The 22,736-nt window shown below is 36.2% G+C and overlaps 1 non-coding gene across 1 annotated transcript; it reads left to right on the forward strand.

Moving 5' to 3' along the window:
- The first annotated feature begins 22,296 nt into the window (after positions 1–22,296).
- LOC139887129 (small nucleolar RNA R71) lies at positions 22,297–22,403 on the forward strand. Its single transcript, XR_011772973.1, has one exon. It is a non-coding gene; the product is annotated as a small nucleolar RNA R71 (small nucleolar RNA).
- The last annotated feature ends 333 nt before the right edge of the window (positions 22,404–22,736 follow it).

Consider the following 22,736-nt stretch of genomic DNA (forward strand, 5'->3'; position numbering starts at 1 on the left):
CTATATTTCGTATCTTTTTAATCGTTTATTCCTAATATTTATATTTTTTGCTCGTAATTAGTTTAAGTTATAGTTTTTGCCGTAGTTATTTTTATACTTTTAGATTTTTAGGATTTTCCGTAAAATCCCTTAAGTGCTTTTTCTTTAGATTAAGATTTAGGCGCTTTAGAATTTTGCGACGCCGTTTATATATTTTAGTGCTAATTAAGTTATTGCCGTTTTGGATATAGAATTCCTTTTAAGATTTAATACCTTTAGACGCAACTTTTAGACTTAAGTGTTTAGAATTCTAAGTTTCGACGCTTTATTTTCTTATTTTTATTTTTCGACTATTTGTTTTTCGACGCTTATTTTTCGACATTTTATTTTTTCGACGTTTTTCGACGCATTCTTTTTCTTTCTTATTTCTCGACGCTCTAGTTTTTAGGACATAGAATTTTCTATTTCTTCTCTAAAATTTCAAAATGAAAAATTATTTTAAGCGGTTAAATTGATAGACATCCAAAATTTTCTGGTTCGTAGTAATAGTTGTATTTGTTAGTGGCGAGTTGTGGGCTTCCGATTTAAAGGGTCCTGGCTACCTGCTGCATCTATTGACTATTCGAAACGTGGGCAAAATCAGAAAAGTCTATTAATTTGATAACTTATATAATTTTTATCTTTTATAACTAATAGGATATTCAGTGAATGCACCGAGCAAAACGTTCACCACCTTTTATACGTTCACCACCTGTAACTCGATCAAGACATCTAGCCAATATTGTCGTCGTTGATTTTTCTTTAGAATCGTCATCCAGTCGACTAAGTACTCCAATTCAAATTTCCGATAATTATTTTTTTGAACCCGACCTCACAATTGAGAATCCGGAGGATAATCAAGGACAATTCAGAGATCCTGAACCACTAATCATTCCTCCGGAACCACAAATTAGTCATCCAGAGATTGTCAAGGAAGAAACCATTAAATCAGAATCCTCTAGTGATTCAGATTCAACAAATTCAATTATGGAAGTAACGGAACCTCTAAGCATGGAAGACCGAATGAGAGCCACACGCACGGGCCAAGGTCACGCCATTATTAAGCCAGAGATTAATGTGCGAGATTATGAAATCAAAGGACAAATCCTACACATGGTAACTAATCAATGCCAATATAGTGGTACGCCGAAGGAAGATCCAAACGAACATCTTGAACATTTAATAGGATCTGTACTCTATTCAAAATCAGAGAAGTTGAGGATGAACAGATCTATCTCATGTTATTTCCCTGGACTTTAAATGGAGAAGCCAAAGATTGGTTAGAATCGTTACCTGAAGGGGCGATTGATACATGGGATGTGTTAGTTGAAAAATTTCTTAAACAATTCTTTCCGGCATCTAAAGTCGTGAGACTTCAAGGAGAAATAGTTACGTTCACATAAAAGCCAAATGAAACTCTATATGAGGCGTGGACAAGATTTGGAAAATTGTTAAGAGGATGTCCGTAACATGGTTTAGACACTTATCAAATAGTACAAATATTCTACCAAGGATGCGACATTGCTACACGAAAAGATATCGACATAGCAGCTGGTGGTTCCATTATGAAGAAAACCGCAACCGAAGCTCACAAAATCATTGATAACACAGCCTCCCACTCACATGAGTGGCACCAAGAAAAAGATATCTTTCGTTCATCTAAAGCGGCTAGAGCCGATTCTAGCCATGACTTTGATTCCGTTTCCGCAAAAATAGATGCTTTCGAAAGACGAATGGAAAAGATGACTAAAGATATTCACGCAATACGAATCAGTTGTGAGCAATGCGGTGGACCACACTTAACAAAAGATTGTCACATTGAGCAAACAATGGAACAACGTGAGAATGTTTCCTATATGAAGAAAAGGCCGGGAAATAATTATCAAAATAATTATCAACCGCCAAGGCCAAACTTCATTCGAAATTAAAACATTCTTTACAATCCAAATGGATCCAACAATAACTCGTACAACCAACAAGGTCTGAATAACCAACCAACTCAAAACAACACTTTCAATCAACAAAGACCTGGCTTGTATAAACCACCACAACAAACCGAAGAGAAAAAGTCAAATATGGAAGAAATGATGGCAAAGTTAATGGAATCTCAAACACAATTTATTTCATCTCAAACCCAAACAAATGAGAGGTTTGATCAGTCATTAAGAACTCAACAAGCTTCCATTTTGAATCTAGAAAAACACGTAGGTACTCTTGCTAGCATGATGAGTGAGAGGGAACAAGGAAAGTTATCGAGTGATACTGAAGTAAATCCTCAGAATGAGAATGTTAATATGGTTTCAACAAATTCTAAAAAACCAACACCAGAAGATGGGAAGGTTTTCAATGTGAGTAACAATGAAGAAGTTACAACACCACCACCACCCGAGTATGTAAAGCCAGTGGTGGCACCATACAGACCACCCATCATGTTTCCAAGAAAAGGAGTTGAGTATGAGCAAGTAATAGGTAATAAAGTGTGTGATACCTCTGGAAAGAAGAAGAAGAATAAGAAAGTACAAGAAACAAAAACCATAAAGATAAACCCGGTGAAGACAGTTCCACCAAAACCTCCACTCAGGTTGGGTGATCCGGGTGAATTTATTGTTCCTTGTCTACTTAGTGATTATGTCATGTATAATGCACTAGCAGATTTAGGTGCGAGTGTGAGTGTTATGCCTCTTTCATTATATAAGAGATTAGGAGTAGGTGAGTTAAGTCCAAAAGAGATGAGTGTCCGACTCTTTGATCAAACCATTAGGCACCCAGTTAGAATTGCTGACAACCTACCCGTTCAAGTGGGTAATTTAACCTTTTTAGTCGAATTTATTATCATTGACATAGAAGAGAACTCAAACATTCCTCTAATTTTAGGTCGACCATTCTTAGCGTCCACCAGGGCGTTATTTGATGTAAGAGAGGGTAGAATGACACTTAGTGATGGTGAAAAATCGATCACCTTTGTGAGTCAAAAGTCTAAATCTCCACCAACCAAAACCGTTGAACCAACAAAAACGATTGGTAAGAACCATGTTGTTTTACCAACTCCAACGGTAGTGCTTAACGATAATAAAACGCCTAAGTGTGGGGAAGATGAAGTAAAACCTAATGATGACTTGATAACAAAGAACCCCGTTGTTGATGCGAAATTAAATGACCCCGTTATTAACAGTTCAATGAAGAAACTTATTAAACGGATTCGCGATGCTAGAACCAAGGGGAACTTTAAGTTATGTAACCGGTTAGTATCCAATCTATCGCCTAAAGAAAAGGCAAAACTAGTTGAATTTGTGGATATTACACAAGAATCCGACCAATGACTTAAAGCAAAAGTCACAGATATGCAAGTTGATTATGGTCAAAGAGAAATTGATGATGAAGTTAATCACAATTTCGACACCACAGCTACCTAAGTGTGGGGAGATTCAAATGTTCTAAAAAGAAAATGCTGTCTAGAGTTAGTTGGTCTGTTCTCGTGTAGTTCCGAGAATGGAATCCGATTGGTCTTTTCCACTAGCAGACACTAAAGAACTAGTTTTCTCCCCCCATTCTAAATTTTTTTGTTTTATAGGTTTTATATAAAATTTATATGCATTTTTAAATTTAAGTTTTGTGTGATTTTTAAAAACAAAAATTACTTTATTTCATTAAGTTTAAAAAAATAATTTCTAAAAATTCATTGTAAGTTGTAGACTAGGTCATAGAACCGAAATTGCTTTACCCGAGGGCGGGGCGAAAAATTTTGTTATCATTATTTTTAATTTTATTGATTTAAAGTATACCAAAAAAATTAAAAAAACCAAAAAATCTTTGCTTTTAAAACAATCGCTTTAAAAACGACAAATTTTAAATTTTGTCGAGGGACGGACTAGGTAAACATACCGAAACTACCTAAAGTAAAAGGAAACAAAATTTAAAAAATAAAAAAAATGTATTCATTTAAATTGTTTTATAAAGAAAAAAAACATATATATATATATATATATATATATATATATATATATATATATATATATATATATATATATATATATATATATATATATATATATATATATATATGTTTGTATTTTATGTTATGTACAAAACAAGTTAAAACATCGCACTTTTAAAGATTAAGTTCAGCAAAAGCTACTAATTTTGACGACAAGATGCAAAATATCAAATGTGATATAAAATAATATGTTTACAAACTCGGTATTTTTAATCACTTTTCTACACTAATCACCTTCATGAACTTATAATTATAGTCTGATTTCATGCAAATGAGGGCATTGCATGATCTCAAGTGTGGGGAAGAGTTATAAATTCTCTCGGATTTACACTTAGTTTAATTGCCAAATTTTGTGAATTTTTGAAAAATTTTCAACTAAATGCATTCAAAATCATGTTTATACATATTTATGAACGAAAAAACTAGGTGTTAATGCCGAAATTATTGTTACCTCAGAGAAAACATAAATGAAGAAACAACCCAAAATGTTAGAATTCATTTAAAATGAAATAGAGGAGAATAAAAAGGCAAAGAAAAATAAATAAATAAAAGCTAAGTGTGGGAAGAATTTACCAAGTTATTTAAAACAAATATCACATATTTGGTACAGATTATTGCAGGTACTTTTGCTTTGGACTAAACTAATCAGTTTTACCCGATTTACTATAATATATTTGAAAGAAAGATGGATCTACACGATGAATCAATTCCATCATTAAAATGAAGTAAAGTCTTCAGAAAAAGACACGTGCTTCTTGATTTAGGTCAGGAAGTTGTCGTCCAGACCAGCTGTAGGTTGACGAAAAATCTAGAAAAGTCATCTATAAAATCAGCAGGAAATCCACGGACCTCAGCATCAAACAGGGTCGCCAAGTGGTTAGACTTATCCTAACCATGAGAGGATCTGTCTCGTAAAATGGGGAGGGCGCCGTGCAAATTAGCTTGATAAGACTAATGAATCAGACCCCCAGAAAGGATAATCTCCTTAAAGATTAAAAATCAGCTTTTAAGCCTGATATTACTCAATCCTTGAGATTGACCTTAAAGATTGAGAATTACAAACTCATGGAATTCGATGATATCTAAACTCGAGCTTGAACGAGAAAATATTTTGATCAAATTAAAATCGATTTGTTTTCTGAAAACTCATTTTCAATGCGTTCATTACCATTGAACGTAAAATCCTAAGAATTCACCGAAATTCATTAGGTTACCTGAACTAAATTGGGTGTCAACTGTAAGAACGGTGATTGCATAGCATGGTCGAAGACAGGACCTTGTGCCAGACCGAAAAATTATAGGGTGATCTTTACTATTGCTCCTACAAAGGATAGTAATTGCATTCGACACGATATAGACCATAATCAAAAGCATGTCACGGGACATTGCCTTAACAGTTGCTTGTTCAACGCTTTCCTTTACAACCGGACGATAATATACGGAGCAAGTAAACTGGACGTGTTGCTTTCCCAATACAAGGTTAGCAAGTGGGTAACACAAAACCATAAGTTGTGAGCTAAAATTTTCAAATCTGAAACCCACACAACCCACATAAACATTTTGCAAACACCGGTGAAGGGTTATTCCGGAAAACTTATCTAGGGTAAAAGCTAGATTAAATTTTCAAAAGATCAAATGTTTTCATAAAGATCCAATTTCCTTAAGGATCTAAATTTTCATAGTCATGTGGGACTGTAAACCACATCGTTACTATCATTGTTCATACCACCGTATTGAAATCACTGATATACAAAGTGTGAAGAATAAAGAAGTGATTCAAGTATGTTTTTATTCAAAGTTCTATATTGCTTGAGGACAAGCAACGCTCAAGTGTGGGAATATTTGATAATGCTAAAAACGAACATATATTTCATAGCATTATCCCTCAAGAAAGATAAGGTTTTGGTTGCAATTGTTCTATTTACAAGTGATATTCGTTTAAATAATAAAAGGTGAAGACAAAAGGCTGATTCAATTAATTGAAGATGCAAATGACCAAAACGCCAAAAAGTACAAAGTACAATCAAAGAGGTTCAAATTATTGATGAGAAACGCCTAAAAATGACAAGAGTACAAGCCGTGAAACGTAAAGTACAAGATATTAAATCGTACGAAAAGGCGTTCGAAAATCCGAACCCAAGACATGAACCAACTTTCAATGCATGATGCAACGGACCTAAAATTACAAGTCAACTATGCACATAAATATAATATAATATATAATTAATTATGTAAATTATATGTATATTATATTTATATATTATAAAAATAAACATCGGCAGCCTAGGATCCAATTTATGTGAGCTGGAATGCGAACCTCCGCACTCGCGGAGTTTGGAAGAACAAAAGCTCCGCACTCGCGAAGATGCACAGTAAAATGTGGGCCTATAAAAGCCATCGAATTCTGCACGAAAAAACACACCTTTTTCTAATCTATCTCTCAATCTCTACGATATATATATATATATATATATATATATATATATATATATATATATATATATATATATATATATATATATAATTTATAATTTTAATTTTAATTTAATAATAATAAGGGTATGTTAGCGAATGTTGTAAGGGTGTAAGTCGAAATTCTGTCCGTATAATGCTACGCTATTATTAATCATTGTAAGTTATGTTCAACCTTTTTAAATTAATGTCTCGTAGCTAAGTTATTATTATGCTTATTTAAATCGAAGTAATCATGATGTTGGGCTAAATATTAAGATGAGGTTATTGGATTTTGTACCATAATTCGGGTTTGGACAAAAGACCGACACTTGTGGACATTGGACTATAACTATTAATAGATGGGGGTATTGTCTAATTGAGCGAAAACTCATTGGAATCTGTCGAACCTATCTTCAAATTAGTTAACCTAATAATTATTAAAATGATTACGAATGTCCTATTTAGTGACGTTTATATGACATCCTTTACAATCATTTAATTAATTATTCGGGTTGGGTAATTGATTATTCAAACTGATCAATTGGATAAATTAATATTCATATCTCATTAAAACAGGAGTGGATTACATACAACGATAATTGGTGTAATTATTAACAAAGTATTAAAACCTTGGATTACATGCAGTCGATAACCTGGTGTATTCATTAAACTAAGTATTAAAACCTTGTTACAGTTCGAATCCCCAATTAATTGGAATATTTGACTTCGGGTATAAGATTAATTTGACGAGGACACTCGCACTTTATATTTATGACTGATGGACCGTTATGGACAAAAACCATATGGACATATCGAATAAACCAGGACAAAGGACAATTAACCCATGATAATAAATTAAAATCAACACGTCGAACATCATGATTACAGAAGTTTAAATAAGCATAATACTTTTATTTCATATTTCATCGTACTTTTATTTACCGTCATTTTATTACTCGCAAATTTATATATCGCATTTTATTTATCGTTATTTATTTTACGCACTTTAATTATTGTCATTTATCTTTACACCTAAAAATATAAAATCGACAAACCGGTCATTAAACGGTAAAACCCCCTTTTTATAATAATAATAATAATACTACCTATATATAATTATATATATTTATATAAATATAGTTGTATAAAAATATAGTACGTTTTCAATTAGCTCCCTGTGGAACGAACCGGACTTACTAAAAACTACACTACTCTACGATTAGGTACACTGCCTATAAGTTTGTAGCAAGGTTTAGGTATATCCATTCTTTAAATAAATAAATAACTTGTGTAAAATTGTATCGTATTTAATATTATTTCGTAGTAAAATAATAACTAATTCGTACCCCTCTGCTTTAACTTCAGGGTATCATCCATATATGTTCTGTGTAGTAGTGTGTACCAAGTGTAACAGAACCGGACATAGTGTAACGAAGTGTGATGTCTATGGACCAAAGGCATATAAAAATAACAGAACAAATAATTCCATTATTTGTTACGGATGCGGATAGCCGGGCCATTTCAGCAAAGCATGCCCTAATCAAGGGAATAATAATGGGCAAGGCCGTGGAAGAGCCTTCAACATTAATGCGGTTGAAGTGCAAGAAGACCCGGAGCTTGTTACGGGTACGTTTATTATTGACAATAAATCTACTTATGTTTTATTTGATTCGGGTGCGGATAGAAGCTATATGAGTAGAGATTTTTGTGCTTAATTAAGTTGTCCATTGATGCCTTTGGATAACAAGTTTTTACTCGAATTAGCAAACGGTAAATTAATTTCAGCAGATAAAATATGTCAGAATTGAGAAATTAAACTGGTTAGTGAAACGTTTAAGATTGATTTGATACCAGTAGAGTTAGGGAGTTTTGATGTGATAATTGGCATGGACTGGTTGAAAAAGGAGAGAGGAGAGATCGCATGTTATAAAAATGCAATTCACATTGTACGAGAAGAAGGAAAACCCTTAATGGTGTACGGAGAAAAGAGCAACGCAAAGCTAAATCTTATTAGTAATTTGAAGGCGTAAAAGCTAATAAGAAAAGGTTGCTATGCTGTGCTAGCACATGTAGAGAAAGTCCAACCCGAAGAAAAGAACATCAATGATGTTCCCGTCGCAAAAGAATTTCCCGATGTATTTCCGAAAGAATTACCGGGACTACCTCCACATCGATCCGTTGAATTTCAGATAGACCTTGTACCGGAAGCTGCACCAATAACTCGTGCTCCATACAGACTCGCACTGAGCGAAATGAAGGAACTCCAAAGCCAATTACAAGAACTTTTAGAGCGTGGTTTCATACGACCAAGCACATCACCATGGGGAGCTCCTGTTTTGTTTGTCAAAAAGAAGGATGGTATATTCAGATTGTGTATCGACTACCGAGAGTTGAATAAACTTACCATCAAGAACTGTTATCCACTACCAAGAATCGATGATTTATTTGATCCACTACAAGGCTCGTCGGTTTATTCGAAGATCGATTTACATTTCGGATATCATCAAATGCAGGTGAAGGAGGATGATATTCCAAAGACTGCTTTCAGAATGAGTTATGGTCATTACGAGTTTATGATTATGCTTTTTAGAATGACTAACGCACCAGCTATGTTCATGGACCTCATGAACCGAGTGTGTGGGCCATATCTTGACAAGTTTGTCATTGTTTTCATCGATGACATACTCATTTACTCAAAGAATGATCAAGAGCGCGAAGAACATTTGAGAAAAGTGCTAGAATTGTTGAGGAAGGAACAACTGTACGCAAAATTTTCAAAGTGTGCATTTTGGTTGGAAGAAGTTCAATTCCTCGGTCACATAGTGAACAAAGAAGATATTCAGGTGGATCCGGCAAAGATTGAAACCGTTGAAAAGTGGGAAACCCCTAAAACTCCGAAGCATATACGCCAATTTTTAGGACTGGCTGGTTACTACAGAAGAATCATCCAAGATTTTTCCAAAATAGCAAAACCCTTGACTCCATTAACGCATAAAGGGAAGAAATTTGAATGGAAGGATGAACAAGAGAAAGCGTTTCAATTGTTGAAGAAAAAGTTAACTACGGCACCTATATTGTCATTGCCTGAAGGGAATGATGATTTTGTGATATATTGTGATGCCTCAAAGCAAGGCCTCGGTTGTGTATTAATGCAATGAACGAAGGTAATTGCTTATGCTTCTAGACAATTGAAGATTCACGAGCAAAATTATACGACACACGATTTGGAATTAGGCGCTGTTGTTTTTGCATTAAAGACTTGGAGGCACTATTAATATGGGGTCAAAAGTATTATATATACCGACCACAAAAGTCTCCAACACATATTTAATCAGAAACAACTGAACATGAGGCAGCGTAGGTGGATTGAGTTATTGAATGATTACGATTTCGAGATTCGTTACCACCCGGGGAAGGCAAATGTGGTAGCCGACGCTTTGAGTAGAAAGGACAGGGAACCTATATGGGTAAAAGCTATGAATATAATTATTCATACTAACCTTACTATTCAAATAAAGGAGGCGCAACAGGGAGTTGTAAAAGAAGGGAATTTGAAGAATGAAATACCTAAAGGATCGGAGAAACACCTTAATATTCGAGAAGATGAAACCCGGTATAGAGCTGAAAGAATTTGGGTACCAAAGTTTGGAGATGTAAGAGAAATGGTACTTGGGGAAGCACATAAAACCAGATACTCAATACATCCCGGAGCGGGAAAGATGTACAAGGACCTCAAGAAACATTTTTGGTGGCCGGGTATGAAAGCCAATATTGCTAAATACGTAGGAGAATGTTTGACGTGTTCTAAGGTCAAAGCTGAACATCAGAAACCATCAGGTCTCCTTCAACAACCCGAAATCCCGAAATGGAAATGGGAAAATATTACCATGGATTTTATCACTAAATTGCCAAGGACTGCAAGTGGTTTTGATACTATTTGGGTAATAGTCGATCGTCTCACCAAGTCAACACACTTTCTGCCAATGAGAGAAGATGATAAAATGAAGAAGTTGGCGCGATTATATTTGAAGGAAGTTGTCTCCAGACATGGAATACCAATCTCTTTTATCTCTGATAGGGATGGCAGATTTGTTTCAAGGTTTTGGCAGACATTACAGCAAGCATTAGGAACTCTTCTAGACATGAGTACTGCCTATCATCCACAAACTGATGGGCAGAGCGAAAGGACGATACAAACGCTTGAAGACATGCTACGAGCATGTGTTATTGATTTTGGAAACAGTTGGGATCGACATCTACCGTTAGCTGAATTTTCCTACAACAACAGTTACCACTCTAGTATAGAGATGGCACCGTTTGAGGCACTTTATGGTAGAAAGTGCAGGTCTCTGATTTTTTGGAGTGAAGTGGGAGATAGAAAAATCACGGGTCCATAGATAATCCAAGAAACTACCGAGAAAATCATCCAAATTCAACAACGGTTGAAAACCTCTCAGAGTCGACAAAAGAGCTACGCGGACCTTAAAAGGAAAGATATAGAATTTAAAATTGGAGAGATGGTCATGCTTAAGGTTTCACCTTGGAAAGGCATTGTTCGATTTGGTAAACGGGGGAAACTAAATCCAAGGTACATTGGGCCATTCAAGATTATAGATCGTGTCAGAGCAGTAGCTTACCAACTTGACTTACCTCAACAACTCGCCAATGTACATAATACCTTTCACGTCTCGAATCTGAAGAAGTGCTTAGCTAAGGAAGATCTCACTATTCCTCTAGACGAAATTCAAATCAACGAAAAACTACAATTCGTTGAAGAACCTGTCGAAATAATGGATCGTGAAGTTAAAAGACTCAAGCAAAACAAAATACCGATCGTTAAAGTTCGATGAAATGCTCGTAGAGGACCCGAGTTCACCTGGGAGCGTGAAGATCAAATGAAGTTGAAATACCCGCACTTATTTCCAGAAGATGCGTCAACACCTTCAACAACTTAAAATTTCGGGAAGAAATTTATTTAACGGGTAGGTACTGTTGATGTGCAAAACGTGGTATATGAATTGTTGTATGAAATAGTATGGAAAAATACCGATTAAAGATTGCTACACACTAACGTGCAGTGTACCCGATCGTGTAGTAGTATAGTAAATGGTAAAATCCGTTTATCGTTCCAAGGACAATATCTAAGTCAAATTAGAATTATAAACTAAATTATAATTAACTAAAAGAATTACAAGTACAAGATATATTTTGGTTTACCCTTTTACGATGGGCGAATCAAGTGATGAATAAGATTAAAAGACAATATTTTTTTGGTATTTTAAGTTTATGAAAATAAAAAGATAGCTTTGATATCAAATTAAGGAAATATGCTCATCTAGACTTTTTACCCTTAATGTTGAATGTTTTTTAGGATTAAGATCGGATTGATTGGTTATGCGCGAGAACTAATTAATTGGTTCACCAAGAGTAGTCTTGCGCAAACACTCAAACGGGATTACACGATGCAAGTGATGTTCTTGTCATCTAAGACCTCCTATTTGTAATCAACTAATTCAACTAGTTTGAAGACTTGAAGAATGATCAAGTCAATGGTGTGTTGTACATGATCCACTCCTATATCAACTAAAGGTTTAACTTAGTTCATTCCCTTGGTCCGGTTAAATGCTCAATTCACCCAACCCAAGTAATTAACTAAGTGTTATAATAAGATCCCTATAATCGTCACTAGATAAGGCAAATCACTAGCACATGTTGACTAATGGAATCGGGTAGTTGAAAATGTGTATAACAGATTCTAAGGAATTGGTCATCCTCCTAGACAATTACACATACTAATTAAGCTATTCCAAAGTATCTACAAGAGTCGTTCTTACATTCTTATATAAATTAACCATTTGAACTCAACTTATCTCTTTTGGTAAAAGACGGATAAACACATGTCACTAGGTGTAAATCAATACATTAACTTAACAAGATGATGTTTCTTAATCAAATGAACATATCAACTAGTTGAATCGAAAGGATTAAACTTAACAAGAATGGTTCTTGTATTCAAACATCAAACTATCGTGCATAATAACAATCAATCAATAGTAAACATTCAACATTTCGGTTATTTATCTCGATGAACATAAAATGAACCAGCCAACAATCATGCTTGAAAACTTAAACAAAACAGTAACAAAGATAGAATTCATTGTAAATACAAGATTGACCTTTTAGGAGTAATCTTGGATGAAGCTCTTGAATAATTCTTGATTCTTCAATGATTTGAGTACTTAGATGCACTTTGATAAGCCCAAGAATTACTATGATTCATATGTTTTAGTCTCAGAACAGAAAGGAAACTGGTGCCCCTTCAAATGAAGCTGGAAAGAGGATTAAAAAGGCTGATTAGTGATTGGAAAGTGGAGTGCGCCAAGCGCACAATAGAGGTGCGCGTCATGCACTGTTCACCTACTCCACTTTCTCTTTACAGCTCGACATCGCACGTTCAAATCTGATTTACTGGTAAAGGTGCGCGGAGGGGTGCGCTGAGCGTACTACTGTGCACGGCGCGCACATAGCTTGGCGCACTTTGGTTTTGGCCAAGAAATCTTCTGATCAAAATCTTGCATTGTGCGCTGAGCGCACCTTTAGTGGTGCGCTGAGCGCACCTTACTGTTCTTGGATTTCTGGTCTTGGTTTCGATCTCTGAGCTGAATCATACATAATCTTCCACATTTCTTCAAATTTACAATGATTTTAGACTATATTACAATAATATGAAATACAAACGGAAATACTATGTTTACATTTGAAATAAACAACAATAGGACTCGATATTGCATCTAAAAATATGCCTAATTTAAGCAATATCAAATCCCCCACACTTGACTCTTGGTTGTCTTCAAGCAAGTCTTGTCTCAAACATATTAATTCAAACCATAAAATAGAAAATACACACATTTATTGGAGAACACAATAATAGAAATCACACTCACACAATATAGTACACAAATTTACACTAGTCACACGAAGTACACAAAAACACACACATTATTTTGGAAAACAAACTCACGCTTTATGAACACATGTTTACACATTTGGAATACACACTCGTTGAAGTACAAACACAATTTATGAAACACACGCACACAATTTTTTTATTTTTTTTACACAAACTCTCGCTTTATGAACACATGTTTACACATTTGGAATACACACTCGTTGATGTACAAACACAATTTATGAAACACACGCACACATTTTTTTCGATTGTTTGGGAGAGACGAACTTCGGTGAAAGTTCTTTAAAAATTTGGATCCTTAGAAAAAATTGGATCTTTGAGAAAACGTTTTAAGATTTTGAAAATGTCAATGCTAGTTTTTAAACTAGATACGTTTTTCGATTTTAACCTCAAATTCCGGTTGAGGGTAACTGAAAACCGAAGTCTCAGTCGGCGATTAGCAAGCTATCCGCCCCCATGATTGTAGTATCATGGAACTCTTAACTGGGCGCCCCCTGACGCGATATAAATATCGGTCTTGCATGTCAATTTGTACAATTTAGATCAAGGGTTAAAACTGCGAACACTGAGCTATCGCGCGGGACAGATCCTGCTCCAGCTTATATACCGTAATCGGTTTTACGCTGGACAACTCCTTGGATTTACCCTACCAAGTTTATTTTCGGGTTTGAAAGTTCAAGACTTTCCCTTCCCATTGTACCTTATATCGTGATATGATATTGGTATGAAATAACATAGTTTAGGAAGTTTGCTATATCAAGTAAGGCGAAATTCGGAAGACTTTACTTCCTTCAAGGATGAACTAGATGCATCCTTTCTATTTAGTGACTTTTATTCCTTTTATTTTCAAGCTAAAAGTACTTTAATCGTTTTAACTTTGCAAAATTTAGTAATAATAATTCGAAAAGATTAGTAAAATCCCCCATACTTGGCTTTTTCGCTAATACTTTTAGTTCAAAAATTTAAAAATTTTCATAAAATGCGATAATAATCCAAGTTGCATTGCATATCCGAGAGAATTACCCCCTCCCCCACACTTAAGATTAAGTAAGGCCCTCATTACTTAAAATCAGAAATAATTTAAAAATTCACGAGGGCATTAGTGTGAAAAGAGTTCGAAAAACCTTGGCATAAAGCCGAAGATCGTGAAATGTAGGTGAGCGATGGCGCTGAACTTAATGCCAGCATAAGAACATCATTCATTCCTTGATCTCTATCACAAATTCCAAATTAATTGTACTTCGTTGAACTTAATGCCAACATCACTAAACCTTAACAATAAGAAATAAACAAACACACAAAATGAAATAGATAAAAGTGGTGTATTTAACACAACCACCACAAACGTCAATTGTACAACATAAATATTCTAATTATTACAAACCATTGTTTTAAAAGAAACCATTCTGAAAATTACCAAAATGTTACCAAATGTTATCAAATAGGGCACATGAGCCCTCTAATTGTCACCAAAGAAGTTACCAAAAGGCCAGCCGGAGTAGGTGGCCGAACCATCATTCCTAGGTCTTCCCTGCGAGTATTGCTCCTCAAAGCGTCTTTGTGCATCTTGCATGGCTGCTTGTTCCTCATATAACGGAGGACTAGGAATTTGTTTTGGGATGTGGTAATAGGTCGGATGTTGGTAGGAGGTAGCATAATACTCTTGGGGGTTTTGCATATATAAACCAATGTTATGGCGAAGCCAATCGCCCCTGTAATTCCCCCACCTTTGGTCATACCTTACCGCCCTATTATGCTCGCGTTGTTCTTCATGTTATTGGTTAAATTGTTACCTTTGTTCCTCATATTGGTTATCCCTGTGTTGATAACCTACCCTCATATCATGAAAACCAGAAATTACTTCCTCCAACTCTTCTTCCCTTGACCTTTGTGTCCGCCTACGCCTTCGCCTTTGAGCTTGTGGTAACTCTTCTTCAGTTTCAGGATCTTCCATGCGAACCTCTTCCTCCACATCATCTCCTCCAACACCGCTACCACCCGCTTCATGATCATAGTCACGAGGCTCTACATTTACTCTCGGAACAAATGGAATAAGCCTTTGATGATTATTGTATTCCAAAAATTCTGCATTCAAATAATACGTTTTGTTCAAAGGCTTCATTGTTGTACTGTTTGGAATTAACCGAGATAAATCGACACCAAAATGCCTAGAAATCTTGGTGATGTATTGCCCAACAACAATCTGATTCAACCCTCTATCTCCCCTCGAATTATCCAGATAACCCAACGTAGATGGAATGTCTACACTGCTTTTGTTGTAGTTTTTGTCTACAAGAAAAACATCGAGACGTGTTACCTTATTTGTTCCATGTTTTCTTGCATTAAAAGTACATGAAATTAGCCGATGAATCATTCTTTTATCTTTATCATTTATATCAGTAAACTTGCTTAGACTAGTGGAGAATTGAGTGTCACTCATATCGTTCCAAAACGGGCGTGGATCATAAGAATCGTCATAATACTCGGATGACCGCAAATAAGCATTGAGTTGGGTCCATAATGAGATCAAAACGTAAAGATGCTATGAATTCTTTGCATAATTGCGGGTATATGACATCATTGAATCTCATAATTCGTTCCCATGCCCTGATTGTTATTAACCTGCCCGTTAAAATCTGGTATTTTACCTCCAACATTCTAGAAACTCGATCATACTCCCGTGCTTCCACCAATGGAGCCGGGTCAAAATACCACGTTGCATCACATGATTTGTCCGCCACCCAATTATATGCACTTGCGTAATCCGGATGGTCTCGAACATAAGCTAACCAAATCCTTGGATCATTTTGATCCGGTGATCCTTCGGGTGAAGGTTGTCGTTCATTTGGTGTAGAATTTTGTTCATCTGGTGAAGAATCTTGTTCTTCACGATACCTATGTGAAGGCTCTTCTTGTCATTGATTTCCCCTTGATCGAAAGTTGTACTACACACATAAAACATACACCAAAACAAAAGAGGCGCATAGAAAATGGTATGCGTTAGTGTGAGTTTATCATAAATCAAGTATATGTTTAAAAATACATATAGCACATAATTATGTTAATCATTCATGTAAACATTTTCTCAAAAGATCCAAGATTAACATAACTAGTCTAGCGTTTTAAAAACCAAATTTGAACATGAACCTCATATCATTCTCATCCCTTTAACAAACTATCACATTAGATAAAAAAGTAATTGAAATTTAATAATTTTCATGTATTTATATCAATTAAGAACCAAAACATGTTAGATTTCCAAAACATGAACCATGTCATGCTCAAAATGTGATACATACTTATGAAGTACACAAATTATCTCAAACATTCACAAACACTTAGCTAGGAACCAAATTCAACCAAATTCAAAGCCAAAATTCGGATTTAAATTCTACATAAACCCTAGAATCATGAATATACCCTAAAAACACAATGTAATATGATTTCAAGGCATACAAGGCAATTATAACAACCTAAAGCATGTTAATGTTTATAACAATTATCAATTCAAGAAAACCCACATAAATTTCTTAAACAATCCGAAAAATTAAGCATGAAATCGAAGTATTGGAAAGAAAATTAAGTGGAATCATATGAACATACCCTAGACATCTTGATTTTTATTCTTTGATTTGAGAAGAATTGGTTAAAATTTGAAGAATTGAAATTTTGGTTTGGAGTGTTTTAGTGAAAGAGAGCAAATGGATCTGCAATTTTGGGTGAGGAATGAGTGAAAAATGAATGTGTGGTGTTAAAGAGGAGATAAAATCGTGGACCCCACAAAAAATTGAAACATATCCGAGCTCTTTGGGAGAGTGCGCCAAGCGCACACTTTGGTAGTGCGCGGCGCGCACAAGCGTTCCAAGTTAAAAAACCTACTGACTAAATTTTTACAAAGTGCGCTGAGCGCACATATGAGGGGTGCGTGGCACGCACATGTTGGTTTTCAGGTATTTTCGCGTTTGGTCAGTACAGGGAGGTTGGTAACAGATTTGTGAACGTAGTGGTATTCAACAAAAATTAAAAATCACTCAAAATCATTAAAAATCACGCAATCCTAATCCTAACATTTGTGAAGGTTTAAAAGCGAGTCGCTTCACCCGACTCTCCCCCAAACTTTAGGTAGCTTTGAAAATGAGTTTTACCTCATCTTCAATGTTCATGGGTCCATCAACATATAGTTTGACCATGTGTCCGTTTACCTTAAACGTATCACCCTTCGCATTCCGTAATTCCACCGTTCCATATGGAAAAATCTTGTTAACAACAAATGGTCCCATCCATCGGGACTTGAGTTTTCCAGGAAAAAGTTTAAATCGTGAGCTGAATAACAAAACACGATCACCCTCTTTAAAATCTTTTGGATTCTTAAGAAGGTTATCGTGCCAAACTTTGGTCTTTTCCTTGTATATGAGTGAGTTTTCATAGGCGTTATGTCTCAACTCATCCAACTCATTAAGTTGGTTTAAACGAAGGTTTCCCGCTTCTTCATGATCGAGATTACATGTCTTAAGAGCCCAATGCGATTTGTGCTCTATCTCTAAAGGGAGATGACATGCCTTCCCATAGACTAGGCGGTAAGGTGTGGTTCCAATAGGAGTTTTGTAGGCGGTTCTAAATGCCCACAAAGCATCGTCAAGCTTTGTTGACCACATCTTAAGATTAGATCCAACCATTTTCTCAAGGATCCTTTTAAGTGCCCGATTCGTATTTTCAACTTGCCCACTTGTTTGTGGGTGATAAGATGTAGAAATTTTATGGGTTACCCCATATCGTTTCAAAACCTTTTCTAATTGGGTGTTGCAAAAATGGGTACCACGATCACTAATTAAAGCTTTCGGGGTACCGAATCGGGCAAAAAGCTCTCTAAGAAAATTTATGACAACTCTTGCATCGTTAGTTGGGAGAGCCTTTGCCTCTGCCCATTTTGACACGTAATCAACGGCAACGAGTATGTATTGGTTGGAGTTGGATTTTGGGAATGGTCCCATGAAATCAATGCCCCAAATATCGAAAACCGCACAAACTTGGATTATGTTTTGAGGCATTTCGTCTCTTTGACTAAACTTTCCAGCCCTTTGGCAAGAATCGCATGATTTACATATTTTGTGGGCATCCTTGAAGATGGTAGGCCAATAAAAACCGGCCTCATAGACTTTTCTCCCCGTGATTTGGGGTCCGAAATGTCCACCAGTGGGACCAAGATGACATTGGAGAAGAATTTGATTGCATTCTTCCCCGGAGATACATCGACGGATTATCCCATCCGGACACCGTTTAAAGAGATACGGGTTTTCCCAAAAATAGTATTTCAAGTCACTGAAAAATTTCTTCCGTTTTTGATGTGACATACCGGTTTCTAGGAATCTGCTCGCAAGATAGTTGGCTATGTTTACAAACCAAGGATCATCAATTTTCTCAATTCTCATGAGATTTTCATCAGGAAAATTATCTTGAATAACGGTCTCATGGAGAACCTCAAGATTTGGGTTCTCAAGGTGTGAAAGGTGACCGGCTGCTAGGTTTTCGGCCCCCCTTTTGTCTTTAATATTAATGTCGAATTCCTGCAAAAGCAAGACCCAACGTATTAATTGGGGTTTAGCATCTTGCTTAGTAATCAAGTACTTTAAGGCCGAGTGGTCCGTGTAGACAACCGTCTTTGCTAGTACCAAGTAAGATCGGAATTTGTCAAATGAAAAGACAATTGCCAGGAGTTCCTTCTCGGTGGTAGTGTAATTAAGTTGGGCTCCTTGCAATGTTTTACTAGCATAATAAATGGGCTGGAAATGTTTTTCAATTCTTTGCCCCAAGACGGCACCAATAGCAAAGTCACTCGCATCACACATAAGTTCGAATGGAAGTGACCAATTCGGTGATATGAGAATGGGTGATTGTGTGAGCTTTGCTTTAAGAAGATTAAAGGCGTTTAGACACTTGTCCGTAAAGATAAATGGAGCATCTTTCTCTAGAAGTTTGTTCATAGGGGTTGCAATTTTAGAAAAATCTTTAATGAATCGACGGTAAAAACCGGCGTGCCCCAGAAAACTTCTTACACCTTTCACATTCGACGGTGGTGGTAATTTGGCTATGACTTCCACTTTAGCTCTATCTACCTCTATACCTGCATAAGAAATTTTATGACCTAATACCATGCCCTCTCTTACATAAAATGGCATTTTTCCCAGTTAAGCACAAGATTAGATTCTTCACACCTAATCAACATACGCTCAAGATTATTAAGACATGAGTCAAAAGAATCACCGAAGACTGAAAAGTCATCCATGAATACTTCCATAAAGTCTTCAATCATATCATGAAAAATAGCTACCATACACCTTTGGAAGGTGGCAGGAGCATTGCATAAGCCAAAGGGCATACGTCGATAAGAGAAAGTACCATAAGGGCATGTAAAGGTGGTTTTCTCTTGGTCCTCGGGTGCTATAGGGATTTGGAAATATCCCGAGAAACCGTCAAGAAAACAATAAAAGTTCTTTCTCTAGCTAACCTTTCCAACATTTGATCAATGTAAGGAAGGGAAAAATGGTCTTTTCGGGTAGCATCATTTAATTTTCTATAATCAATACATACCCTGCAACCCGTGACAGTCCTAGTGGAAATTAATTGGTCGTTTTCATTGGTGATAACGGTCATGCCACCCTTTTTGGGTACACATTGGACCGGACTCACCCAAGGACTATCCGAAATTGGGTAGATAAGACCCGCATCAAGTAGTTTGACAATCTCCTTTTTAACGACTTCTTGCATATTAGGGTTCAGTCGCCTTTATCTTTGTACACATGGCATATAGTTATCTTCCATTAATATCTTATGTGTACAATAAGAAGGACTTATACCCTTTATGTCATGAATTTTCCATGCTAGAGCCGGTTTATGTGCTTTTAACATGGAAACAAGTTTAGACTTCTCACTTACAGAGAGTTCGGATGAAATGATAACCGGGAGAGTAGAATCATCTTGAAGGTAAGCATATTCTAAGTGACTTGGAAGTGGATTTAGTTCCAAAATAGGAGGTTCTTTAATCGATGTTTTACATCGGTACTCATTTTCTAAATCCAACTTTCTGTATTCTTCATCATTTGGCTCATAACCGTTAGCCATCAAGGTGGTCAACATCTCCACTTCTTCCACCATGTTCTCTTCATCACCTTCCGTCAAAATGCATTCTCCTGAACCTTGCAATTCTGGAAATTCCTGCAACAACTCTGAATATGTGTCTACGATTTGCAAATAATAACATTTATCATCAGTAGACTAGGGGTATTGCAAGACATGGTCAATGGAAAAGGTAACCTTAATATCCTCAATGCTAAGGGTCAATTTCTGCCCATGAACATCTATCATAGCTCTAGCGGTATTGAGGAAAGGTCGACCCAATATAAGAGGCACACGTGTGTCCTCCTCCATGTCCAAAATTAAAAAATCGGCCAGAAATACTAGGGTACCCAATTTCACTAGCATATTCTCTAAAATTCCAAGAGGGAATTTAACGGAGCGGTCCGCTAGTTGAATTTCCATTCGGGTTGGTTTTAGTACCCCGGGGTCTAGCTTAACATACAATGAATAAGGCATTAAATTTATGCTAGCCCCTAAATCCGCTAATGCTTTAATGCATTCCAAATTTCCTAGGAGACATGGTATGGTAAAACTCCCAGGATCCGCTAACTTTTTTGGTATCTTGTTCATCAAAATTGCTGAACAATTAGCATTCATGGTGATGGATGAAAGTTCCTCCATTTTCTTCCGATTAGTAAGTAAGTCTTTTAAGAACTTAGCATACTTTGGCATACATGAAATTACATCAATAAAAGGCATATTTATGTTAATTTGTTTAAATATATCTAGAAATTTTGACCTTTCGGCTTCTAGTCTTTCTTGCTGTTGCTTCCTTGGGTATGGGAGCGGTGGTTGATATGGCTTCACTACGGGTTTCTCCCGTTCTTCCTTCTCAACCACTTGTTCCGGCTCCTTAACCGGTTTATCATTTTTGTTCAACGGAACACTGAAATCAGAATCTTCGGGCATTCTTGGAGCTTCGTATGCTAGACCACTCCGTGTGGTGATAACATTGGAGTGCTCATTTCGGGGGTTCTTATTAGTATCGCCCGGTAAACTCCCTGATTTTCTTTCACTAAGTAAACTAGCTAAACCATTCATTTGCTTCTCCAAATTCTGAATTGAGGCTTGTTGGTTTCTAAACTGATGTTCGTTTTTCTCGTTCGTTTGGTTTATGTTTGTAACAAGCTGAGTTTGTGATGCAATCAATTTTTCCAACATACTCTCCAAATTTGACTTTTTCTCTTCCTGTTGGGGTTTTTGATAAAAACTCGGAGTTTGTTGTTGGAACCCACTACTTGACCCTTGTTGGTAATTGGAATTTTAACCTTGAGGGTTGTATGGGTTGTTGAAATTTCGGTTAAACTGGGCTCTTCCTTGAAATTGATTATTATTTCTTTGGCTTATGAAAGCCACTTCTTCTTTCCGAGCCATTGTTAAACCGGCATCACAATCTTTTCCTAAATGGAGACCACCACAGTATTCACAACCCACCTTCATACTATGAATTTCCTTGGTGATCTTGTCCATATTTCGAGCAACAACATCTATTTTCACACTTAGGGAACTAAGGTCGTCATAAGCACCGGCGCTTTGGACTTGGGCATGATGAGTAATTGGTCTTTCTTGATGCCATTCATGAGAATAATTGGCTTGCTTCTCGATTATCTCATAAGCTTCTTTCTCGGTTTTGTCCATGAGTGAACCTCCAGCCGCTTGATCAATAGAAATCTGGGTTGCAACATCACAACCCTTGTAAAAGAATTGGACTTTTTGGAAGGTATCCAAACCATGGTTTGGACAACCTCTTAGCATTTTTGAAAATCGATTCCATGCTTCATACAAGGTTTCCATCGGCTTTTGACAGAATTGGGTAATTTCTTGTTGGAGTCTCGAGGGCTTAGAAGCTGGAAAATATTTCTTAAGAAATTTTTCCAACATACCATCCCAAGTTTCTATCGTAGCCTCGGTCAATGAATCTAACCAACTTCGTGCTTCCCCGTGGAGTGTCCATGGGAAAAGTTTTAAAAATATGGCTTGATCAGTGTCCGGTTGAAGTTTGAATAGAAGACATATCTCTTGAAAAAGACGAATATGTTCGTTTGCATCTTCATTCGGACCACCACCAAATTGACTTCTATTGTTAATCATTTGGAGAATAGGTCCTTTTATTTCAAATTTTACCTCACCAGGTGTCTGAGTAATTGCATTCCTTGTCCAGTTCGG

This window comes from Rutidosis leptorrhynchoides, chromosome 1 (genome assembly GCF_046630445.1).
Source record: "Rutidosis leptorrhynchoides isolate AG116_Rl617_1_P2 chromosome 1, CSIRO_AGI_Rlap_v1, whole genome shotgun sequence".
NCBI classification, from domain to species: domain Eukaryota; kingdom Viridiplantae; phylum Streptophyta; class Magnoliopsida; order Asterales; family Asteraceae; genus Rutidosis; species Rutidosis leptorrhynchoides.